The following is a 9,998-nucleotide window of genomic DNA, read 5'->3' as shown; positions in this document are numbered from 1 at the left end:
CATGTTGATGCCACCACTGGAGGATCTAAATATCTCCACTGATGAGACCGAGAGCACTAGCCAAAGACTTTGTGTCACCCAAAACACGGATTATCCACCATTACTGACCTGTGACGTTCTGGAGATGTTTTTCCATGTGCCCAAAATCAATTGGAAAAAGAGGTCAAGACCCGCAGGACCAAACAACACGCTCTCTGCAGAGTAAGTTTTGTGCAACAGGCCTATGCCTTGCTAATAATATTATTATATATATCATATATATATATATGATATATATATAGATATATATATATATATATATCATATATATATAGATACATAATGTTAATGGTACTCACTGTGCAGTTTTTTGTATGTGATGCTAGTACTAAAGTCTGTTTACTCAGCATCTTACCCAGCTTGTGTCCTGGATGAGATGCTTTCTTTTTCACTTGTATTGCTAAAATAATGGCTCCATTTTACCCCCCCCCTCCCCCAGTCAGTACAGGTTGGTGGCCTACCGTGTGGTACTCGAGTGGATTCTGAAAGGCGAGAGACTTGGCAAGGACAGCAGAAGAGTTTTACCAGCCTGTATTGTTACAAGCATCCATCCCAGCTACCCTTCACCAGATGGAGTGTATACTGGTTTCAAGGAGGCAGAGGCAGCTTTTGAACAGTTGTAAAGACTATAAACAAATCCTAAGAGACTCTTCCATATTAATTTGTACTACTTCATTATATTTCATATTTTTTCCCAAATCACAAACCTATACTGCCTCATTATAGATAACATTTCAGAATTTATGTAGCCGATAACTGTAACCTTTCCTGTACTATTGTGTTGTTTTGGAAATAAACAAAATGACTTTGGATGGTAAGAAAGATGTAACTCTGTTCCTTTGATTAAATATTTATTCTAGACCTAAGTGTGAAATGCAGACAAACCAACCACAGACACATGCCATTTTATTTAAAAATGTCATGTCATAACTATATTAAGTAAACCCCTTATCAGACTCTGTATCCCAGAATTTTGAAAAAAAAAAAAGGTTAAAATTACATGCCACCAGCTAGACTTTTTATTTGCATAAGTACAAATATAAAAAGGCAAGAGTAAAAATACTGCACCACTCAGACTAACTGCTGTATCGGGAAGTATGTTTTTGTATGGCTTCCTCTTTGGCAGGTTTTGGTTTCTGAGCAATGTTTTCTGGTATGGGAGGGATAGAAACATATGACTGGGGGTCTTTGATCTTGATGTTGGGGTCCAGGCGTCTCCGCACAACTTGCACCACCAGATTTTGCCGGAATGTTTGTGTTGTTGGAACATAGATCTTTTTGGCAACCCATTCTTTTGTTTGTCTTGGGTAAACCACATTGAACCGTGCTTGTCCTAAAAAACAAAGAAGAAAATGTAAGACAGAGGAAACATTAATGAAATAACATAGCTATTATAAAGCATTCAAAAAGTTTCGGTTTTAGGTTTCAAAAAAGGAACCAAGAAATTGTATCCAAATAATTAGGAATCTGGTACTTGTAATTTTGTGGTGGTGAGAATTAGGACCATAAAGTACCATATTTGTTATGCAGATCTTAGTGCAGCAGCTCACTAAACAGGTGCGGTTCCCATTGAAGGTTAAATGTAATGTTTACTGTTTTTTCAATACAGCTCATTTTGAGGACATAAATGAGTATATGACACTGAGCAAAGCGCACAAGGTTAGGTTTTTTTGTTTTGAAGATACTTTCTTGTTACCTGTGTTGGTGTAGGCCTGTTCACGCTGAACATTTTCATTGTGGTCCATAACGGCAAGCTGGGTGCGAGCTTTCATTGTTGAGTAGTGGAAGTGCAGTCTCTTCTCTGTGTATTTCAGCATAGATGCATGGAATACTTCAAGCTTCCCTGAGAAAACATAATATCAATCAATCAATCAATCTTTATTTCAGACACAAAAGAGGTCCATAGTAAAAACAAAAGAAAAAGAAAACAAAAAGAAGCATGACATGATGCATGATCAGTTATTATTATCATAACTTTATGTTGCCTAAATGTGAAGAATGTGATGTTACTCACATCAGGGTCACCTCCACAAGTGGAACAGGCGTACCACAAGTGATTGCAGATGGATTTTATCCATGGTTGCAGGTCTCGGTTGTCCTTTTTGTTGGATGCTGACAGCAATTTTTTCATTAGCCCTACCAAAAACAGAACAATCGTCAATGAGTCTCAAGCAAGCATAAAATATGGCAACTGGAGTAAACGTGTGAGTAGAAGATGTTTTGTCTCTCATCCAAGAAACTTATTCCTTTATAATATAGTCTGGTTGGGGAGTACAAGAAATGTATTCACCAGGTGTATGGTGGCAACGTCACTGAGGTGGCACTAAACGTTAGACAGGACATGTTGTTCATACAGGTGGATCAAAGAGTTTGGGAAGGATCAAGGGAACCAGGTGTTAGAGACAATATTGCTTTGTTGTTTCGAAAAAAAGAAAGGAGTGTGAGCTTTTTAAAATATTTAATTTACCTTCTGGGATAAATAAAGTATTTTTCATTTAATTTAATTTTAACGACAATGGGGAGCTCAGGGCTCAGAGAGTGTAGGTGATTGGAGATGTACAGTCCCAACAGACTGCACTTCTGCACATGGGTGACGTCAACATAGTCTTGGTGGGTATGAAGTACAAGGTGGGAGCAGGTAATAGAGGAGTGTGGGATCACAATGGGGCTGTGTATAACCTAGGCAGGTGCCAGCGCTTTGGCAAGGGAGGGGTAAATTATGTAAAAGTTTATGTGGCTGTACAAGGGCTATCCAAAGTATATTGTAAAAACATTTTCCTCATTATAGTAATTCCTTTACCATTGTACATTTACAAATTACAATTTGTCAGCTTACCCTTGACAACATGCCAGATGTCAAACTCATGGTGGATTTCCGGATACTCTTCGCGCATAATTTTTCGTATAGATGGTGATCGGTCAGTGGTTACCACCTCCACTTCAAGACCTTACTCAAGGAGATAATCAAGTCCTCTCCTGAACCCCACTGGCTCCATGGCAGCAGAGCTGGATGCCTCTGTCACCTGTACCACAAAACAAAAATTTAATGTTTAAAATCATTTTCATACATCTTTGATGGGACAGTGCTTGTCATAATCCGATAGCAACATTGATTTTGTAATATGTTCCACATATTACACATACATTTATTTACTTCTTTAATTTCATTCCGCACATGATGAAAATGAGAAACATAACCCCAAAAAAAAGGAAGAAAAACAATATAATAAATGCACCAAAATTGATAATAAATACAATAGATAATAATAATATTAAAAAAAAAGATACAATAAAAAAAGAAAACTGAAAATAGATAAATATAGAAATTTAAAAAATAATGTAGCCTACATTTATCAAATTGAAGAACGAAAACGAGTGGGATTAAGTACAAAACCAAATTCAATCCCACCCTCTAAAAAAAAAAACATATACATAGATCACAGTCTTCCGCTTCACAATTATTATTTGCCAATTAGAATGACCAAAATCCAAATAAAACTACAAAATATATGCATATGTATCTTTGTGCAGTCAATTTGTAAACACACAATTGACAATTGTTCTCATATTATGTTGTAATATGAAATATGAAATAATAATTTCCCTTACCTGCACTAACTGAAAAAGGATTATTTCATTTGTTGTGTCCTCCATGAAGCTGTAGGTGTTGTATTTTGCGGAGAAGCCTGGGCTGTAAAGACAAAAAGATAAATATTATTTATTTATTTATTTATGTATTTTAAATCATGGATCACATTAGTATTTCCCTGGGTGCTAAAAGTTGAGTTATTATCATCCAGATTTTTATTTTTTATTAACTCCTAAACACTAACAACTTGCAGGCCATCAATGATCACATTGATTGATCACAAAATTAATATAATGTCACACTGAGCTGTGGAGCGGGTGTTTGTCAATAGGTGGGTTGTACATACATACAGTGTAAAAAAAATCCGTATGATAACAAAGCAACTAAAATAACATGACTTGTAAAAAATTCCATGATTGTCCAAATTGATGTGGAAGTTAACATTTTTACTCAAGTAATATTAGCGTGTTTTAACATTTTAACGTTTTTTAAAAAGGTACCGGTAAAAATACAGATCATATACAAACGTGTAAGTTACATAAATGGTTTATAAAGTACATACCTCTGTCCTTAGTTGTGACACCATCGGCACAGCTGTACTCTTTAATAAAGCTCTTCCTTTACAGGTTCGGAAATCATCCGCTGAAAAGTGTTCACTACAGACACGGAGAGAATCCACGTTAGCTGTCCTTAGATCTTTTCGTAGAGCTATTAGCCACAGTTTTAGCCTTTCAGGGTCCCGAAGAGGTAATTTGTGGAAAGTTACGGAATGGGTTATTCCACACTGCCGCTTCATCTGATTGAAGCATCCAGGATAGGAACGCACTCGAACCATCTTCTTAATTTCACGACTAAAATCACTAATCAACAACTTTTTCAAACTCTGAGAGAGACTGACCTCGTGCTCACCTGGCTCAGGGCAGAAAATAAACAGGTGAAAAGCGGAACTTCTTCTTCTACGCTTGCATTATCGGCAGAGCAGACGCTGAATGCGCACTTTCTTCCAGTTTGGTCTGCCGCGGTTTCCGTAGAATCGTGAGCGCGCATGGGGGCGCTATTAGGAAATCCTATACACTACTGTTTAGGCTCTAAAACGTTCTAAATGACTTAGTTTCGAGTAAATTCTGGACGCTACCCACTCAGGACACTTGGATTACATTGGACGAGCATTATGGAGGAATATTGACACGTTTTTGTGGACTTTTATGGACCTTTCTGCCTCGGGCGCCATAGACCTCCATTATTTGAATGTCAGCAGACAGCAAGAAGCCTCCCAGATCTCCAGATGCATTTGAGATATCAAAAAAGTACTCCAGAGTGTTGTTCAGCATGGGGGTGAGTAGAAAATGAAGGCTAATCATGTTTTGGGTGTACTATTCCTTTAAACCTGGGTTTAAATGGAGACTAAGCCATTCTCAAGCACATATCAAGGAGCTCATTTTGAGCCTGGATCCAGATTTATTGTTGATTCTGTTCATGGTGGAGAATCCTGCTTCACAGCAGCAGGTTGAGCCAAACATCCTCTAAATGTGCAGGGTCATCTTTGAGCACGCCATTTCACTTTTCTTTCACCAGTTCACCGCAGTTCTTCCAGCAGTCCACACTTTCTCTGCTCTCTTTTTCTCATGGTCTTCTCCTTCTTTCCCATCGCCCGGCTTGCCACAGGTTTGCCTGCTGTGTCTAAAAGTAGCAGCAGCAGCAACCCAGACTGACAGCTCATTGGCTCATTTGGATCACGCGCAGCCTGGAGCCGGACGCTCCCCAGGGCTTTACCGTATTAACAGGAGAAGAGGGGCAGGTGAAGTTAGACACTGTCATATGATAACATGTGGTAATTTCTAAATGTTTTAAATCAGCATGGATCCGGATCCGGACCGTGGTCCGCTAATCTGTGACCTCTGATATAGAGCAGTGTAGTAAATAGGTAGGGGCAGTGGCGGCCTAGTGGTTAGGGCATTGGGCTTTGAATCCTGAGGTTGTGAGTTCGATCCCCCACTCCCACAGACTGCCACCCTGGGTCCCTGAGCAAGACCCTTAACCCCACACTGCTCCCCGGGCGCCTCACAATGGCAGCCCACTGCTCCCCAAGGGGATGGGTTAAATGCAGAGAGTTCATTTCATTGCTCTGTACTTGTGACAGTGTAATGACAATAAAATTGAATTATTATTATTATTAAATATATATTAGTAACTGAGAGCTTAAAGTAGCACCTAGGCTATCCTTCTAGCACATTAGCAAAGCTTCAGGTCAAACTTCCTGATGTTGCTTCAACTGACCCATCTATGAAGCTTTTGCAGCATTCAGAATGATCCTTTTAATCTTTAACGTTCAACGGCTGCAACAACCAGTCCAGAAACTACCGGTGCCCATGAGCAAAGCGCTTCATTTGTCTCAGCGTTACGGTAATTCCTGAAAACAAGAGGCTATCCTTTAATATCTAAAGCAAGTTGTTTTTTTAGAGCAAATTTCAGTAGCAGGATCTTTCAAAGGGCTGTGCATGAAAACAGGAGTAGAAACATCATAGAAAAAGTAATGCAGTGCTATAAAAATTAGTAACTAATGGAGGTAAATCATTTAAGAAAACAGAAACAATTAATAATAATTATTATATTTAGTCTCCCTTTAAAGGTTTTTGTATTTTAAGTGTTTTCTGGTAGTTTGCTTCAGAATAGTGGAGAATAAAAATGAAAAGCAGCTTCTTCCTGTTTGCTTCTGGTTCTGGGTGCAGAGTAGATCTGAGCCTAGGGACCTGTGGTCAATATAATAATATTTATTACTTTAATTATGAAAAAATGACCTTTTCTTCTCTAAATTCTACAAATACCTTTTACCTCAGAGTGAACATATGTCCAATTAATGTAAAAGTTTGTTTTTATTGTTTTTTGTTGTTACATGATGTTTCCTTTAAAGGCTCCATCGTAGTTAAGTCTTTGCAATGCAATTTATTTTACAAGCACCTTAAAAAGGTTTTGGGCCATGCAGCCTGTAAACAGATGAGCACATAGCCATCCGGGACATGTGCTGTTATTAGAAGCTATTTAAGGCTCGGTCCAGAGGAGCGATTGGTCTTAAGTGACTGGATCTCTGGGGCCTAGAGTCTGTTAAGATGAATTCTCCTGCGATCCCGCTCTATTGAATCTCACGAGAGACCAGCTGCTTCACAGGGTAATATAGGTGCTTATTTATAGCCACTTCAGGTAGGTGGGCAGCTGTGTGGTGGGGAAGATTTTCCAAAATGAAAAGGAAAATCCCCTCACAGCACTCAGGAGCATTTTCTCGGCTCAGACACCTGGTATGAAATAATAAAACCTTATTGATGGGCTGCAAAGTCTGCAAAGATCCAGCCACATATTATTGGTGTCTCTCTCTGACTGGATGAGATCTGATTTTAATTCAAGGCCAATATTGGAAAATCCATATATCAGCCTGAGCCCAAACACAAGGCCACATGTGCCTAGAGAAGCGCGCAGGGGGGCACTCAGAGTCACACAGATGGATGGCGGATTCTGTTGTTTGGTCTCAGAATGAAGGAGCCCTGAGACTCCACATGGATCTGTCACTGCAAACCAACTTAAAGATGAAAACTCACAGTTGGATTCTCCTGCATGCTGGGAGAGAAAGATTGGAGTACAGAAAAAGGGAAGAAAGGGGAGGCCAGTGTGATGGAAACTATAGAGAGGCAGACAGGAAAAAGGGAAAAAGAAAGGGATGGCGGTAGGAAAGAGGAGGGCAGAGGAGACGCTGGGGGTCTTTGGGGAGTTGCTGTCAAACTTCTCCAGGAAGTGCGAAGGCAGAGAAACCAGTTCACACACAAACAGCCACATGTACCCACAAAGAGCGCGACAGCAGGTCTGGGCAGAGTGACGTCTATTGAAGTCTTTGCACAAACATCACTAAGCAATAGTCCCAGAAGGCTTTGTCTTCAACACAGACATCATCTTATCAAGACGCAGACACACAAAAAATCCCTGAACTGATGGGAAAAAATGTTGGATATCAAAGCAGATTGATGTCCAGGTATCAGAAACTGACATGAACACATCTATTCAGGGCTGAGTGCAGAAGGTGACCTGGAGGAAGATGCTTTTTACTGTCTTTAAATTCCTGCTGAGACGTTACATCCTCCTGATAGCTGTTGGCTTATATTGAACATGCTGTTGTCCATAGACACACATACATGTTTACATCTATTCAGGTACCAGAGCTTTTTCTGTGGTTATAAATGCACCTTCAGTCTGTTCCTCCTGTTTGTTGGGAAAACATTGTGTGAATTCATCCGGAGCCTGTAGGACTTCATAATGAGAACATGTCAGTGGCTGAACTGGGACATAGTAACCGTGAAACAGAGCTTCCACTGGCAGCCAGCATGTGACCTCCATCTGCAGCCATTTCCATTCAACAGTTTGTTCAATATGGCTCTTTTTGTATCACTGGTTATGAACAGAGGATTATTGGAATCATGCCTCTGGCATTGAACTATAACCACAGAAGAGATTTCCTCCATCATGCTCATCCCAGCTGGGGGGGTGAGGGCTGCTGCTGTCCATCTCCAGCTGTCTACGGGCGAGAGGTGGGGTCCATCTTGGACAGGTCTCCAGTCCATCGCAGGGCAACACAGGACAAACGTCCTGTAAAAGTGTAAAAGTCATTTACACTCACACCTAAGGAGAATTTAGAGAAGCCAATTAACCTAACAGTCATGTTTTTGGACTGTGGGAGGAAGCCGGAGTACCCGGAGAGAACCCACGCATGCTCAGGGAGAACATGCAGACTCCATGCAGAAAGACCCCAGGCCGGGAATCAAACCCAGAACCTTCTTTCTGTAAGGCAGCCCGCTGCCCCACTGAGCAGCCCTAGAGATTTCTTATAGCAACATATTAGCAGCATATAGCGCGCACAAAAAGGTGCAAGTCTCTAATAAATGAACCAAAGACGACCCTTAAAGGAGAAGTCTGGCTACCAAATAATGACCAGCAGTGAACTCCTGGAAAATCCTTCTTGGTTCTTCCAAACCAGGTGTACGATATTCACCCAGGTTGTGTGCACGCATCAGTCTATTTTCCCACACTTGGGAAATTCAGTGTGAAAGTAGCAGCATCCGTTAAGTTAAAAACAAAAGGCAGAAAGAAACACTTCCAGAGGGATAAAATCTGCAAAACACCGACATCCGTAGTCAATAATATCTGTGTTACTAATAGCTGCAAGAAACTGATAATATTTCTCCATTCTACAAAGAAGCTGTGCAACCAGTAGCAGGTTTGCCAGCATCCGCTTGGCCTGCTGGGAGCATCACAGATCAGTAACAACAGTAGCTGGGAGGGAGGATCTATAGAAGCGCTCTTTAGTGCACCTAGGAGGAACAAAGGATTCAACCGCTGATCTTCCAGGTTTTATTTAATCCTAAGATGTGAATCAAACAACTCTGCATATAATGACAATGATGATAATCAACAGATTTTTTTTAAACAAAGCTCAGTGCATTTTGTTAAAATGAATACTTAAAGCTAGACACATTCTATTAGTTCCTGAAGAGCAGCTGCCTGCTCTGAAAGCAAACATCCGCTGATGGTGGTGGAGGAATCTGTATGATGATTAAGGACACATAGATTTATAGTGCAGGATTTGTTTTTATGTGTTAATCTGGTCCATTGGGCCTCAGAAAGCATTTGCACAAGAAATTTTATTTATAAATGGTTCTTACGAGTGATTCAGTAAACATCACATTTACTATTTTTCTTTTATTTCTAACCATCTTTCAGGCACAAACAGATTTTCTAAGTTCTCCAGACTGACGCAGGAATCGTGTTCCATCAGTCAGCTGTTATCCAAACCTAGTTTTTCACTAAATTAATCCGTTTGTTGCTACTTAGAAGCAATCGTCCATCTTATTAGGCAACTTTTTATTGGCCGATGACAGAACTATGGTCCCTCCCCCTGCAGCTGGCATGTGGGGATCCAGGGGACGGAACAGTCAGTGGCTCTATGGGAGATCCAGCTACTATTGAAATATATCTAGAATAGAAAATAGATGATGAGCTCAGGATCAAAGTAAGACTCCATGGCAGCTGCTTGGCTCCATTATTATATAGAAAGTGGAATATTTGGTTTGGTTCTTTCTGAATTCATCATTTATGTTTATGTTACTGAGAGAGATGAAGAGTGAAATAAAAGGATGATGAACGTGTGTTTTTATTAAAAGGAGAATTAGCTAAATGTTTTGTTGTGTTGGTAGACGGTGAACTCATATTCATTATTTCTACCATTATTTCATGTTGCAGCTCTTCCCTCCAACAGTAACTTTATTTGATTTTCTTCTGTCACAGTAATTATGCTGATTTTTACACTTCTGATGCGAAGGTGGACGGCATC

The 9,998-nt window shown here is 40.0% G+C and overlaps 1 long non-coding RNA gene across 3 annotated transcripts; it reads right to left on the bottom strand.

The window, feature by feature from the left end:
• Positions 1-1,311: 1,311 nt before the first annotated feature.
• On the bottom strand, positions 1,312-4,613 carry LOC119777158. Of its 3 annotated transcripts, none has more exons than XR_005279885.1 (7): positions 4,527-4,613; positions 4,191-4,284; positions 3,649-3,730; positions 2,876-3,062; positions 2,054-2,175; positions 1,736-1,882; positions 1,312-1,372 (listed from the first exon to the last, which is right to left on the bottom strand). It is a non-coding gene; the product is annotated as an uncharacterized LOC119777158 (long non-coding RNA). The 3 variants fall into 3 exon arrangements; XR_005279883.1 differs by having other exon boundaries at positions 4,538-4,608; XR_005279882.1 differs by lacking the exon at positions 4,527-4,613 and having other exon boundaries at positions 4,191-4,401.
• Between the last annotated feature and the right edge of the window lie 5,385 nt (positions 4,614-9,998).

Source organism: Cyprinodon tularosa, unplaced genomic scaffold (genome assembly GCF_016077235.1).
Source record: "Cyprinodon tularosa strain WSP-4 unplaced genomic scaffold, ASM1607723v1 ctg1216, whole genome shotgun sequence".
NCBI lineage: Eukaryota > Metazoa > Chordata > Actinopteri > Cyprinodontiformes > Cyprinodontidae > Cyprinodon > Cyprinodon tularosa.
Note: the sequence above shows the minus strand (reverse complement) of the source record. Positions and strands in the feature narration are given on the sequence as shown.